Raw genomic sequence first — 16,023 nt, forward strand, 5'->3', positions numbered from 1 at the left:
AGCCTCCCCATCACCCCCCCAGTGTGCCAGCCTCCCCATCACCCCCCAGTGTGCCAGCCTCCCCATCACCCCCAGTGTGCCAGCCTCCCCATCACCCTAAGTGTGCCAGCATCCCCATCACCCCCCAGTGTGCCAGCCTCCCCATCACCCCCAGTGTGCCAGCCTCCCCATCACCCCCAGTGTGCCAGCCTCCCCATCACCCCCCAGTGTGCCAGCCTCCCATCACCCCCCAGTGTGCCAGCCTCCCCATCACCCCCCAGTGTGCCAGCCTCCCCATCACCCCCCAGTGTGCCAGCCTCCCCATCACCCCCCAGTGTGCCAGCCTCCCCATCACCCCCCAGTGTGCCAGCCTCCCCATCACCCCCCAGTGTGCCAGCCTCCCCATCACCCCCAGTGTGCCAGCCTCCCCATCACCCCACCAGTGTGCCAGCCTCCCCATCACCCCCCAGTGGTGCCAGCCCCCCCATCACCCCCCAGTGTGCCAGCCTCCCCATCACCCCCCAGTGTGCCAGCCTCCCCATCACCACCCAGTGTGCCAGCCTCCCCATCACCCCCCAGTGTGCCAGCCTCCTCATCACCCCCCAGTGTGCCAGCCTCCCCATCACCCCCAGTGTGGCCAGCCTCCCATCACCCCCCAGTGTGCCAGCCTCCCCATCACCCCCCAGTGTGCCAGCCTCCCCATCACCCCCCAGTGTGCCAGCCTCCCCATCACCCCCCCAGTGTGCCAGCCTCCCCATCACCCCCCAGTGTGCCAGCCTCCCCATCACCCCCCAGTGTGCCAGCCTCCCCATCACCCCCCAGTGTGCCAGTCTCCCCATCCTCCCCCCAGTGTGCCAGCCTCCCCATCACCCCCCAGTGTGCCAGCCTCCCCATCACCCCCCAGTGTGCCAGCCTCCCCATCACCCCCCAGTGTGCCAGCCTCCCCATCACCCCCCAGTGTGCCAGCCTCCCCATCACCCCCCAGTGTGCCAGCCTCCCCATCACCCCCCAGTGTGCCAGCCTCCCCATCACCCCCAGTGTGCCAGCCTCCCCATCACCCCCCAGTGTGCCAGCCTCCCCATCACCCCCCAGTGTGCCAGCCTCCCCATCACCCCCCAGTGTGCCAGCCTCCCCATCACCCCCCAGTGTGCCAGCCTCCCCATCACCCCCCAGTGTGCCAGCCTCCCCATCACCCCCCAGTGTGCCAGCCTCCCCATCACCCCCCAGTGTGCCAGCCTCCCCATCACCCCCCAGTGTGCCAGCCTCCCCATCACCCCCCAGTGTGCCAGCCTCCCCATCACCCCCCAGTGTGCCAGCCTCCCCATCACCCCCCAGTGTGCCAGCCTCCCCATCACCCCCAGTGTGCCAGCCTCCCCATCACCCCCCAGTGTGCCAGCCTCCCCATCACCCCCCAGTGTGCCAGCCTCCCCATCACCCCCCAGTGTGCCAGCCTCCCCATCACCCCCCAGTGTGCCAGCCTCCCCATCACCCCCCAGTGTGCCAGCCTCCCCATCACCCCCCAGTGTGCCAGCCTCCCCATCACCCCCCAGTGTGCCAGCCTCCCCATCACCCCCCAGTGTGCCAGCCTCCCCATCACCCCCCAGTGTGCCAGCCTCCCCATCACCCCCAGTGTGCCAGCCTCCCCATCACCCCCCAGTGTGCCAGCCTCCCCATCACCCCCCAGTGTGCCAGCCTCCCCATCACCCCCCAGTGTGCCAGCCTCCCCATCACCCCCCAGTGTGCCAGCCTCCCCATCACCCCCCAGTGTGCCAGCCTCCCCATCACCCCCCAGTGTGCCAGCCTCCCCATCACCCCCCAGTGTGCCAGCCTCCCCATCACCCCCCAGTGTGCCAGCCTCCCCATCACCCCCCAGTGTGCCAGCCTCCCCATCACCCCCCAGTGTGCCAGCCTCCCCATCACCCCCCAGTGTGCCAGCCTCCCCATCACCCCCAGTGTGCCAGCCTCCCCATCACCCCCCAGTGTGCCAGCCTCCCCATCACCCCCCAGTGTGCCAGCCTCCCCATCACCCCCCAGTGTGCCAGCCTCCCCATCACCCCCCAGTGTGCCAGCCTCCCATCACCCCCCAGTGTGCCAGCCTCCCCATCACCCCCCAGTGTGCCAGCCTCCCCATCACCCCCAGTGTGCCAGCCTCCCCATCACCCCCCAGTGTGCCAGCCTCCCCATCACCCCCCAGTGTGCCAGCCTCCCCATCACCCCCCAGTGTGCCAGCCTCCCCATCACCCCCCAGTGTGCCAGCCTCCCCATCACCCCCCAGTGTGCCAGCCTCCCCATCACCCCCCAGTGTGCCAGCCTCCCCATCACCCCCCAGTGTGCCAGCCTCCCCCTCACCCCCCAGTGTGCCAGCCTCCCCATCACCCCCCAGTGTGCCAGCCTCCCCATCACCCCCAGTGTGCCAGCCTCCCCATCACCCCCAGTGTGCCAGCCTCCCCATCACCCCCCAGTGTGCCAGCCTCCCCATCACCCCCCAGTGTGCCAGCCTCCCCATCACCCCCCCGTGTGCCAGCCTCCCCATCACCCCCAGTGTGCCAGCCTCCCCATCACCCCCAGTGGTGCCAGCCTCCCCATCACCCCCCAGTGTGCCAGCCTCCCCATCACCCCCCAGTGTGCCAGCCTCCCCATCACCCCCCAGTGTGCCAGCCTCCCCATCACCCCCCAGTGTGCCAGCCTCCCCATCACCCCCCAGTGTGCCAGCCTCCCCATCACCCCCCAGTGTGCCAGCCTCCCCATCACCCCCCAGTGTGCCAGCCTCCCCATCACCCCCCAGTGTGCCAGCCTCCCCATCACCCCCCACTGTGCCAGCCTCCCCATCACCCCCCAGTGTGCCAGCCTCCCCATCACCCCCCAGTGTGCCAGCCTCCCCATCACCCCCCAGTGTGCCAGCCTCCCCATCACCCCCCAGTGTGCCAGCCTCCCCATCACCCCCAGTGTGCCAGCCTCCCCATCACCCCCCAGTGTGCCAGCCTCCCCATCACCCCCCAGTGTGCCAGCCTCCCCATCACCCTCCAGTGTGCCAGCATCCCCATCACCCCCCAGTGTGCCAGCCTCCCCATCATCCCCCCTGTGTCCCAGCCTACCCATCACCCCCCAGTGTCCCAGCCTCCCCATCATCCCCCCTGTGTCCCAGCCTACCCATCACCCCCCAGTGTGCCAGCCTACCCCTTATCCTCCCCCCTGTGTCCCAGCCTACCCCTGATCCTCCCCCCTGTGGCCCAGCCTACCCCTGATCCTCCCCCCTGTGGCCCAGCCTACCCCTGATCCTCCCCCCTGTGGCCCAGCCTACCCCTGATCCTCCCCCCTGTGGCCCAGCCTACCCCTGATCCTCCCCCCTGTGTCCTAGCCTACCCCTGATCCTCCCCCCTGTGGCCCAGCCTACCCCTGATCCTCCCCCCAGTGGCCCAGCCTACCCCTGATCCTCCCCCCTGTGGCCCAGCCTACCCCTGATCCTCCCCCCTGTGGCCCAGCCTACCCCTGATCCTCCCCCCTGTGGCCCAGCCTACCCCTGATCCTCCCCCCTGTGGCCCAGCCTACCCCTGATCCTCCCCCCTGTGGCCCAGCCTACCCCTGATCCTCCCCCCTGTGGCCCAGCCTACCCCTGATCCTCCCCCCTGTGGCCCAGCCTACCCCTGATCCTCCCCCCTGTGGCCCAGCCTACCCTGATCCTCCCCCCTGTGGCCCAGCCTACCCCTGATCCTCCCCCTGTGTCCTAGCCTACCCCTGATCCTCCCCCCTGTGGCCCAGCCTACCCCTGATCCTCCCCCCTGTGGCCCAGCCTACCCCTGATCCTCCCCCCTGTGGCCCAGCCTACCCCTGATCCTCCCCCCTGTGGCCCAGCCTACCCCTGATCCTCCCCCCTGTGGCCCAGCCTACCCCTGATCCTCCCCCCTGTGGCCCAGCCTACCCCTGTCCTAGCCTATCTGCGCCTCTCTCCTGTGTGCCAGCCTACATATACACCACCTTACCAGTAATTTCTCCTCTGTGCCAACCTTCTTATCATTGCTTCTTGTTACATTTATCATCTTCTCCTTTCTGTTTCACCATTGCCTTCAGCGGGCAGGGCATGCTGGGAGTTGTAGTTTAGCTTACAGGGATTTTGCAGATAATTCCTATCTCTGCAGTGTTCTTTTCCGGTAACTAAGGTGTGAGGTATCTAAGTTTTACCATCAGATATGTTTAGTAGTAACCCTTGGAGGTGCCAGGGCCGGCCGTGCGCCGTGTGATCACTTGATCTCATCCGGGCCTTGTTACTAACCGATTACAGCTTGCTGAGGCGATGCCAGCCTTCCCGCCTCCCTGGCTTTGAGCCGGTGCCATGTCTGGTGATTGTAAGGCTGGGCGTGAATAGAGGCTATCATTATGGGCCGTCGCCTGGGATGGTGCAGCCCCGCGCCGGCCTGTAATCTGTGCCAGATCCGGATTATAGAACCTTATGAGTCCTGTGATCAACACTGAGCCGGGATGAGGAGCCTGCCGCCTGCCGGCTGCTGCAAAACTACAACTCCCATCATGCCTGGACAGCCAAAGCTTTAGCTCTGATGGGAGTTGTAGTTTTGCAGCAGGTTCCTCATCCCTTCTGTATTTAATAGGTGATTGTTGCTTTTTCAATGCAGTTAATGTCGAAGAGGAACTTGGCGTTCTGTATAGCGTCATTTCCCACAGTGCCCGGGCAGAGAGCAGGGCGTGCCCATGTGTAATACATACAGTATTGGGTAAGGAAAGAAGATCTCATCACCGTCATCCTTCTCACAGTTGAGGGTTTGTTACAGTTGTATTCAGTCTGGACAATGCTCTGTGAGCTCCACAAGTCTCTCTCTGCTGTGCTTTGTTACCGTGTGTCAGTGCAGGTGAAAGCTATCATATAGGTTGTCCACACTAGATACAAGTATATAGAGGGCAAGGCTTCCATTCACTGACAGCAGGCAGAGATTTTACAACCCGCTCTCTCTATACATAGGAAGCCGGTAATTTAAAAGGTTTGTCCAGACTTAAAAAAAAAAATGGCCGCTTTCTTCCAGATACAGCTCAGTTTGGGTGTGAGTATTGCAGCTCGGTTCCATTGAAGTGAAAGGAGGTGAGTTGTAATACCGCACCCAACCTGAGGACAGGGGGTGGCGCAGTTTGTTCAAGATACTAGCCGTGCTTTGTCTAATCCTGGATAACCTTCTTCAAAGCGAAACATTCGCTGCGTCTCCCTCCGGAAATTTACAGATGGAACGTCGGGACTGGGTGGTTGTGTTGCCATGGCAGCATTACGGTACCCTAGGTCGCTTACGCTGAGTTTTGGGAGGAGAAGCCGCTAGTTGTAGGAGAAATTGTAGTCTGCAGTATGTAGCAGAGCTGACTTAGTCATGGAGTGTAGCTGTCAATGTGGTGGGGTTCAGAAGTCAATGAGTATGTGGGGTCTGGGGGGCTCGGGTATAGATATATAGGTGAGATTCACGTGGGGGTGAGCATCGGAATCCACAGCGGGTGATCTGCCCGGATTCCTCAGTGTGAACATACCCTTAGGTGGGGGACGTCTTAAAAATCAGTGCTCTCTGCTGCCACCTCTGTCCATGTCAGGAACTGTCCAGAGCAGTAGCAACTCTGGACAGTTCCTGACATGGACAGAGGTGGCAGCAGAGAGCAGTGGGTCAGACTGGAAAGAATACACCACTTCCTGCAGGACATACAGCAGCTGAGAAGTATGGGAAAACTTGACATTTTTAAATGGAAGTAAATAACAAATTTAAATTCTGAAAATTTTTAAACCAGTTGATTTGAAAGAAAAAGATTTTTGACGGAGTGCCCCTTAAAATAGCCATAATAAAAAGAGCGTTTCTGTATAGACATTGGAGATTTCAATGAGAAAAATTTCAGAAATCAAGCTCTATGTACAGGGGCGTCAAACTTACGGCTCTCCAGCTGTTGCAAAACTACAATTCCCATCATGCCTGGGCAGCCAAAGCTAACGCTTTGGCTGTCCAGGCATGATGGGAATTGTAGTTTTGCAGCAGCTGGAGGGCCGCAGTTTGATCCCTGTGCTCTATATAACAACATGTATAAGGTTGGATTCACACCTGGGAGATATAGTATCGGACGTCTCCTGACTGCGGCCGTTTCTGTAGCGTTCACTTAAAGGGGGACGGTCCAACATGTGTGAACGCAGCCTAAAGCAGTCACGCTTCCCCGTGTATAATTAGGAGGAAGCGCGTTGTGTCGCTGTCTGATCATTATCACCGGCTGGTTGTATCGCTCCTAACTCTCCGCTTTAATTTTACTTACGTAAATGGATTAGTGCCTGAACCCTCGCAGGCATGTTGGCTCGATACAACCGCGGGAGAGCGAGCGAGGTATCGACGATGCAATGTAATTACGGGGAGAGTTACATAAAGGCTTCCTGCTGGTGTAGCAGAGCTGGATGATGTACAGCTCTGCTATAATGTGGGGTAAGGCCTCAGTCACTCACTTACCATCCGCTTTCCAGGCTCTGGATCAGCAGATTTATGACAAAGGCCTTGGTTACCCATAGCAACCAGGCACAGCTCTCTTTTTATTTTTTTTATTTTTTATAAATAGGCTTTGCTTGGTTGCCATGGGCAACATAACTGTTTCCCCCCCCCCCCCATATCTAGCAGGTCTTGTTGGCCATAGTGACCAATCACAGCTCAGCTTTTAGTTTCCCTTTGAATGCAAGCTGCGCTGTGATTGGTTGCTATGGGCAACCAGACCAGTTTTTCTTTCAGTTCTGATACAGGAAGGCCATGTGGTTAGGATATCACACAGGAAGACGTAGGCTCCTTCATACATTGGGGCGCCAGGGGAAACCACATGACTCAACTGTCCCCCGTCAATCAATTACAGCTCAGCTTTAATTTCTTAACAAACGCTGGGAAAGTTAAAGGAGAAGTGCACTAAATATTCTTATTTAAGTAGTGTATTGCCCCCCAAAAGTTATACAAATCCCCAATATACACTTATTACAGGAAATGCACTTAAAGTGCTTTTTTCTCTGCGCTTACTACTGCATCAAGGCTTCACTTCCTGGCTAACATGGTGATGTCACTTCCTGGATAATATGGTGACGTCACTTCCTGGATAACATGGTGATGTCACAACCCGACTCCCAGAGCTGTGCGGGCTGTGGCTGCTAGAGAGGATGATGGCAGGGGGACACTGAGGGACTCAGGGCACTAAGCATCCCCCTGCCATCATCCTCTCCAGCAGCCACAGCCCGCACAGCACTGGGAGTCGGGTCACCATGTTATCCAGGAAGTGAGATCACCATGTTATCCAGGAAGTGGCATCACCATGTTATCCAGGAAGTGGCATCACCATGTTATCCAGGAAGTGGCATCACCATGTTATCCAGGAAGTGGCATCACCATGTTATCCAGGAAGTGGCATCACCATGTTATCGAGGAAGTGGCATCACCATGTTATCCAGGAAGTGGCATCACCATGTTATCGAGGAAGTGGCATCACCATGTTATCGAGGAAGTGGCATCACCATGTTATCGAGGAAGTGGCATCACCATGTTATCCAGGAAGTGACATCACCATGTTATCCAGGAAGTGGCATCACCATGTTATCCAGGAAGTGGCATCACCATGTTATCCAGGAAGTGACATCACCATGTTATCCAGGAAGTGACATCACCATGTTATCGAGGAAGTGACATCACCATGTTATCGAGGAAGTGACATCACCATGTTATCGAGGAAGTGACATCACCATGTTATCGAGGAAGTGACATCACCATGTTATCGAGGAAGTGACATCACCATGTTATCGAGGAAGTGACATCACCATGTTATCGAGGAAGTGACATCACCATGTTATCGAGGAAGTGACATCACCATGTTATCGAGGAAGTGACATCACCATGTTATCCAGGAAGTGACATCACCATGTTATCCAGGAAGTGAAGCCTTGATGCAGTAGTAACTGCAGGGAAAAAAGCACTTTATCTGCATTTCCCGTAATAAGTGCATATTGGGGATTTGTATAACTTTTGGGGGGCAAAACAATACTTTCATAAAAATTTTTTGCTGGACCTCTTCTTTAAGTTCTTATTGGTTGCTGTGGGCATTCACTTCCTGACATCTGAGCATAAGTCTAGGGGACTGTTTCCAGCTCAATATGGGGAGAGAAGAGCTCAGCCACACGCTTCTCCCCACTGGTTCTAGCCATAATTTGTGGTTTGAACACCCAGGCCCCCAGTGATTGGAACTTTTTACATGTTTTCTAAAGATTATTTTATAGTGACAGGTACACTTCAAGGTTTAGTTCAGTGTTGGCATCATGCACTGATATACGTGTAGATACAGTATACACTCATTGCATGTTTAGATCCATATAGACATATATACACACACTTACACGTAGAGATACACGCCTGCACACATTTACATACGCTTATTTATAGGCTGTATTGTGTGATTGTATTTATAATCTTCATGTTTCTACATACAAAACCAATGACTGGGTGTAACCCTTGTTCTGCACCGTTTGAGCGTATCTGATGTATCCGATCTCCTGTGAGGTTTTGTTGTTGTCAGGCTGGTGTATGTGATCCCTGGTATAGATGATGTATGTGATGGGTGTCTATGTACACAGGGTATAATCTTTCTTCTGTTGTGCAGCAGTCGGGATGTTACTGACTCTTCCTTCTTGCTGACAGTTTCCAGTTTATAACATATGTCCCATATAGTAGTCACTGATCCCAGCCTAGCCCTGCTTAGTAAGGAGGTTCCCACCTATTGTATCTCCCTACTGTAGGTATTAGCTGGCTGCCGTGCATGGGTGTCTACTATGGAGCTCAGCTACACGTTCCAGTAATCTATGGGTGCACGCCGCTGTGGTGTATGGGGGGCCGCTGTGGTGTATGGGGGGCACGCCGCTGTGGTGTATGAGGGCACGCCGCTGTGGTGTATGGGGGCACGCCGCTGTGGTGTATGGGGGGCACGCCACTGTGGTGTATGGGGGGCACGCCGCTGTGGTGTATGGGGGGCACGCCGCTGTGGTGTATGGGGGCACGCCGCTGTGGTGTATGGGGGCACGCCGCTATGGTGTATGGGGGGCACGCCGCTGTGGTGTATAGGTGTATATTACAGTAGTATATGGGGGCACGCCGCTGTGGTGTATAGGTGTATATTACAGTAGTATATGGGTGCACGCTGTGGTGTATGGGTGTACGCTGTGGTGTATAGGTGTATATTACAGTAGTATATGGGTGCACGCTGTGGTGTATGGGTGTACGCTGTGGTGTATAGGTGTATATTACAGTAGTATATGGTTGCACGCTGTGGTGTATGGGTGTACGCTGTGGTGTATAGGTGTATATTACAGTAGTATATGGGTGCACGCTTTGGTGTATGGGTGTACGCTGTGGTGTATAGGTGTATATTACAGTAGTATATGGGTGCACGCTGTGGTGTATGGGTGTACGCTGTGGTGTATAGGTGTATATTACAGTAGTATATGGGTGCACGCTGTGGTGTATGGGTGTACGTTACAGTAGTATATTGGTGCACGCTGTGCTGTATGGGTGCATGGTGTGATGTACTCGCACCTTCTTCAAGGCCATTAAAGGGGTAGTTCACCAATTTATCAGAAAGTTATACAGATTTGTAATTTACTTCTAGTAAAAAAAATCTCCAGTCTTCCGGTACTTATCAGTTGCTGTATGTACTGTGGGAAGGAAGTTCTTTCAAGTCTGGAGAGCAGGATTTGCTACAGCCCTATGACATTTACTGACATGGACAGAGGTGACAGCAGAGAGCAATGTGTCAGACTGGAAAGAATACACCACTTCCTGCAGGACATACAGCAGCTGATAAGTACTGGGAGACTGGAGATTTTTTAGAAGGAAGGAAATTACAAATCTCTGGCATCAGTTGATTTGAAAGAAGAAAAAAAACTCATCTGGCACATTGTTGTGGATTCTGTACTGTAAGAGCAGGGAGACTATGGGATGCCCTTCTAGAAAAATATAATATTACAAAATACATTTAATATGTTCCTAAAGAGAAGACATTGAGGGGTTCACTTTCCTACAATGGAACCCCCACCCTACTTTTCCTTTGTGGGGTGTCATTCATTGGACACTATTGATGAGCATAACCCATTGTGTGCTGCGGAGCTGGGAATAGATAGCCTGCGGCCTCGTGCTGTTGTAGCGGGGAGCGCTATATCGATCCATTGATATATATATAACGTGCGGCGGCGTTAATGAGGTCAGCCATGTGTTTGTTACCGCTGATAGAGACTGTATAGGTGGAGGTCAAGTAAGGGCAGCGGCCTTGTCCTGCTCGTATAGCGTTCGCAGCCCTCTGTTTGTTCTTGAACACAGGATAGATTTATATGGCTTAAGGTGCGTTTACACGAAACGATAATTGGCCCGATCGTACGATTAACGATGTTGGAGTAACGATTTTTTTTTCATAACGATCAGCGTTTAGACTGTACGATATATCGTACGGAAATGCGTTTTGCAATGGCTTAAGCCTATCTCACACATTGGTTAAATCGGCGAATGACTGTTCACACCGAACGATCTGCAAATTTTTTGCGAATGACGAACGAAGATTTGATAACATGTTGAAAGATCAAAATGAACGATTTCTCGTTCGTTGTTTGATTGTTCGCTGCGTTTACACGTACGATTATCGTTCGAATTTGATCGTTATCGCGCAAATTGGCACGATAATCGTTACGTGTAAACGCACCTAGGATGCAACCTGGGGCTCCCCAGCTGTTGCAAAACTACAATCTCCAGCATGCCTGGACAGCCAACGGCTGTCCAGGCATGCTGGGAGTTGTAGTTTTGCAACAGCGGGAAAGCGACGTAGCATTCGGCAATCCACATTTGTCAGTATCTCTGCTGTGGAGGAGGCTGATTCTCCTTGAGGAGATCCGGCTGAGGTTTGAAGTCTTACATGCAATGATCCGTGGGAAAGAAATATGCAAATGAGTTATTTTCTTGCCGAGACCTAATTTGCATATATCTAGAAGTCAAAATCCCCTGCAAAATTAGACCTTGTCAGCTTTCAGCACAGAATCCAAACTCCATACATTTGTAGCAAACCCTCAGCTGTGAGAAGAACCTGGCCCGTTTGGGTGTATGAGTATAGTGTGTTGGTGTGACCGTGTCCTCCGCACACCTCTGCTCACTGTCGGCCCCTTCCTGTGGGATGGGATACCACACTGGGGGGTAATGGCCCTATTAGCGCTCGTTTGCTCCTCGTTCGCCGCTCGCTGCCGCCGCTATTCAACGCGGCTGCAGCGAGCGGGTGAGTGCGGGAGGGGCGGCGGGGAGCTGCGGGGGGCTGCTCGGGGGATCGCTGATCGTCCGGGCAGCCCATAGGATATAGCAGCATCTGCTGCCGACGCTCCTATTCAACGGAGCGACGGCAGCAGATTGCTGCTATATCAGTTGCTTGTTTTTCAACATGTTGAAAAACAAGCGACTGCAACGATCAGCCGACATGAACGATGTCGGCTGATCGTTGCACTCTATTCCACGGAACGATTATCGTCCGTAGCGGTCGATATCGTCCGAAAACGAACGATAATCGTTCCGTGGAATAGGGCCATAAGTCCATCTGTCTGCAGAAGCCACTACAGTCCAGCTCCATCACCATGCCTCTCTATGGGACATAACATGCAGCAAACCCTCCATTTTTGACATTCCGTATCTAGTATTTTAATATTTTTTTTTAATTTTGAAAGGAAAATTCACCATGTCTGAACACAAATCAAGTTATCTGGTGTTCTTGGCAATGTCAGGTATGGTGTTTTGGCACCTAAAGCAAGCCTGGTCTAAGAGTGCCAACTGCATCCCTCATCTATGGGACCGAGTGGTGGTGCGGTCCCTCCAGTCCCGAAGTTATAGCCCCATACAAGAAGGCAGTCCCTGTCCCTTCAACTAAAAACTCATTAGTAGGCGGGGGCCTGTATGCTGAGGTATTAGTAATGTGGGGGTATCAGGGGGGCTGTAGGCGGAGGTATTAGTAATGTAGGGGTATTGGTGGGGGGTGCTGTATGCAGAGGTATTAGTAATGTGGGGGTATCAGGGGGGCTGTAGGTGGAGGTATTAGTAATGTAGGGGTATTGGTGGGGGGTGCTGTATGCAGAGGTATTAGTAATGTAGGGGTATCCGGGGGCTGTATGCGGTGGTATCAGTAATGTAGGGGTATCGGGGGGCTGTATGCGGTGGTATCAGTAATGTAGGGGTATCGGGGGGGCTGTATGCGGTGGTATCAGTAATGTAGGGGTATTGGGGGTCTGTATGTGGAGGTATTGGTAATGTAGGGGTATTGGTGGGGGGTGCTGTATGTGGAGGTATTAGTAATGTAGGGGTATCGGGGGGCTGTATGTGGAGGTATTAGTAATGTAGGGGTATCGGGGGTGCTGTATGTGGAGGTATTAGTAATGTAGGGGTATTGGTGGGGGGTGCTGTATGCGGAGGTATTAGTAATGTAGGGGTATCGGGGGGCTGTATGCGGTGGTATCAGTAATGCAGGGGTATCGGGGGGGCTGTATGTGGAGGTATTGGTAATGTAGGGGTATTGGTGGCGGGGGGTGCTGTATGCGGAGGTATTAGTAATGTAGGGGTATTGGTGGGGGGGGTGCTGTATGCGGAGGTACCGTATTAGTAATGTAGGGGTATTGGTGGGGGGTGCTGTATGCGGAGGTATTAGTAATGTAGGGGTATTGGTGGGGGGTGCTGTATGCGGAGGTATTAGTAATGTAGGGGTATTGGTGGGGGGTGCTGTATGCGGAGGTATTAGTAATGTAGGGGTATCGGGGGGGCTGTATGCGGTGGTATCAGTAATGCAGGGGTATTGGTGGTGGGGGGTGCTGTATGCGGAGGTATTAGTAATGTAGGGGTATTGGTGGGGGGTGCTGTATGCGGAGGTATTAGTAATGTAGGGATATCGGGGGCCTATATGTGGTGGCATTAGTAATGTAGGGGTAATGGGGGCCTATATGCGGTGGTATTGGTAATGGGAGGGTGCTGTATGCGGAGATATTAGTAATGTAGGGGTATCGGGGGGCTGTATGTGGTGGTATCAGTAATGTCGGGCTATGGGAAGCCTCTCATGCAGCAGCGCCAACTATTGGGGAATAGGAGGTGAGCTGTGAGCGAGCAGGTGGGGAGGGGGAGCGAGCGGGCTGGAGGCGAGCTGCAGCATGCTGATGGCTGGAGGCCACTGCTCCGCTCTCTTATTACTATGTTGTACAGGAATTTCCCTTCTCCATAAATCCTGTGCTTGTCGGTCAGAGAAAGCATGATGTTTGGCCCCGGGCCCCTGCAGCTCTGTCGAGCAATTTCCAAAGAAAGTGGTGATGATGGCCAACAGCTGTCCAGACATGCTGGGAGTTGTAGTTTTTCAACAGCTGGAGAGACGCAAGGTGGAGACCTCTGTCTTAGAGGGGTGTTTGGCAATAATTTAAAGGGGTTGTTCATAAATAAAATTTTTTATGGTGCTAGAAATTGCCAAAGAATTAAAAAATTACTTGAAAAAAATCTCCAGTCTTCCAGTACTTATCAGCTGCTGTATGTCCTGCAGGAAGTGGTGTATTCTTTCCAGTCTGACACAGTGCTCTCTGCTGCCACCTTTGTCCATGTCAGGAACTGTCCATTACTCTGTTGCTCTCTGTTTCAGCCATTCTGTATTGACATACGTGTAACTGATATCACCCCCTCCAGTCATCACATCACGTTTCAGGATGTGAACTGCTCATTCTCACCTAATTCTAATTGCTGTATGGTATAATCTAATATTCAGCACCTCCTCGCAGCCCCCTAGTTGTATATCTAAGCACCAGTCACATGCTTAATGACACCTTTGCCACACATTGACATCTGGCGACCTGACCCCCCCCCCCCCCCCCCGGCTCTATGACGTGGACTCTACTGAGCTCTGCATTCACAGGCTCCCCTGGACCAGTCCACAGCCCCGACAGGGAAGACGCTAATATATGTACTGATTTAATTTTCCATCTCCTTGAAGTCGTCTTAATGAACAGCAAGGGGGGGGGGGCGGAGCGCCCCCCCGAGGACCGGGCTAATTAAACACCAGAGACCCGAGCCAAGGAATCCAGGATATCCAATGGGACCGGCGTTCTGTTTCCAGGGAGGAAGAGCTTTTATTTTTCAATTTAACCCTTTATGAAAAATTTCAAAGGAATTTCAAAAGGAGGCTGAAGGGTTAAAGGGGTACTCCGGCGAAAATCTTTTTTTTTTTTTTTAAATCAGCTGGTGTCAGAAAGTTATATGGATCTGTAATTTACTTCTATTTATAATCTCTAGTCTTCCAGTACTAATCAGCTGCTGTATGTCCTGCAAGAAGTGAGTTATTCTCTCCAGTCAGACACAGTGCTCTCTGCTGCCACCTCTGTCCATGTCAGGAACTGTCCTGAGCAGGAGAGTTTTTCTATGAAGATTTGCTCTAGAAAGTTCCTGACATGGCCAGAGGTGGCAGCAGAGAGGACTGTGTCAGACTGGAAAGAATACACCACTTCCTGCAGGACATGCAGCAGCTGATAAGTACTGGAAGACTGGAGATTTTTACACAGAAGTAAATTACAAATCTATGTAACATTCTGACACCAGTTGATTTGAAAGAAAAAGATTCCCGCCGGAGTACCCCTTTACAGCAGGCTTCTTTTGCGAGAACTAGAAAAATGGGACAGACCTGCCATGTGTGAATTCGCCCTTATATCTATACAGGTTTTCAGCCCCTGGTTGTATTGGTTGCCTCCATTCATTAACAGCAAGCAGAGATCTGAGAGAATTAAAACCTAATGGGGGAGGAGCAGCAGATCAGGTGTTCATAGCAACCAATCGGATCCCATCTTTTTTCTTAAAAATTAAAGAAGCAATTTTATTGGTTCCTTTTCAAGAGGTTTTGATTTGCATCCCTTAAAGTGAAATTTGCATTAAACCCCTTTAAATATCTGATACTTCCCCTTGGCTTGTAGCCTGCGGTTGCGTTCTCACTATAGGCGTGCGATCTTTGTAGAGTGTAGATTTCTCGGCCGTCTTTCACTAGTGTTTTGCTGCTCGCTCGTGCGCACAGTAGTCGTAGCGGGAGAACATCCAAGAGCCGGCTCCGTGGGGAACGCTGGCGTTCGAGGGTTAAGTGAAGGTCAGAGCTCCGAAGCCAAACACATGGCTCAGCGTCACTCCATGTAAGCGGGAGGATTCCGTCTAGCATTTCCCCAACCTGCTGCATAACTACAACTCCCATCATTCACCGTCTCCTAGGAATATTACTCCATCATATCAGGGCCTGCTGCCCTCCAGCTGTTGCAAAACTACAATTCCCATCATGCCTGGACAGCCAAAGCTGTGATATAGGATGAAAGTAGGGTAATACTCATTGACAGCTTTCAGGGTAGGATGGGAGTTGTAGTTTTGCAACAGCTAGGCAGTCACATGTTGGGGAAGGCTTTTGGGGCATGTTGAGAGTTGTAGTATTGCTACAGGTTACTGCATATACAAGGGGTAGGGAACCTTGGCTCTCCAGCTGATGCAATACTACAACTCCCATCATGCCTGGACAGCCAAAGCTAAAGCTTAAAGTCCAGGCATGATGAGAGTTGTAGTATTGCATCAGCTGGAGAGCCAAGGTTCCTTACCCCTGCTCTATACTGTTACTACTGCACCATTGCACCAAAAATCCTCCTGTCATACAGCTCTGTGGACGGCCTATATGCCTGTTTAACTATTGCTTAAATGTCCGTTGCTTGTGTAACCCAGTAAATGGCCGTCAGTGGCCGTCAACTGTTTTTGCCCATCCGCTTCCCTTCACTTTGCTGCAATAGATGTTTGGTCTTGCTCCATTTTGCAGCCTTGCATCACAAGTCTGCTTTATTTGCATAGTAGTGTGTAAATAGATTGTCCAGGACAAATTTTTATATATATATATATATATATATATATATATATATATATATATATATACCCTTCCTGCAAGACAGACTCTAGGCCCCTCTACACCAGCTGGATCCCCCCACACTCTACATAAACCCTG

General features: G+C 52.9%; 1 protein-coding gene across 8 annotated transcripts in view; it reads left to right on the forward strand.

The window, feature by feature from the left end:
• Positions 1 to 16,023, forward strand: part of CYRIB (CYFIP related Rac1 interactor B) — a 101,408-nt gene that overhangs the window by 43,700 nt on the left and 41,685 nt on the right. The gene's annotated exons all lie outside the window — the stretch shown is intronic.

The sequence above is a fragment of the Dendropsophus ebraccatus genome, chromosome 2, assembly GCF_027789765.1.
Source record: "Dendropsophus ebraccatus isolate aDenEbr1 chromosome 2, aDenEbr1.pat, whole genome shotgun sequence".
NCBI classification, from domain to species: Eukaryota; Metazoa; Chordata; class Amphibia; order Anura; family Hylidae; genus Dendropsophus; species Dendropsophus ebraccatus.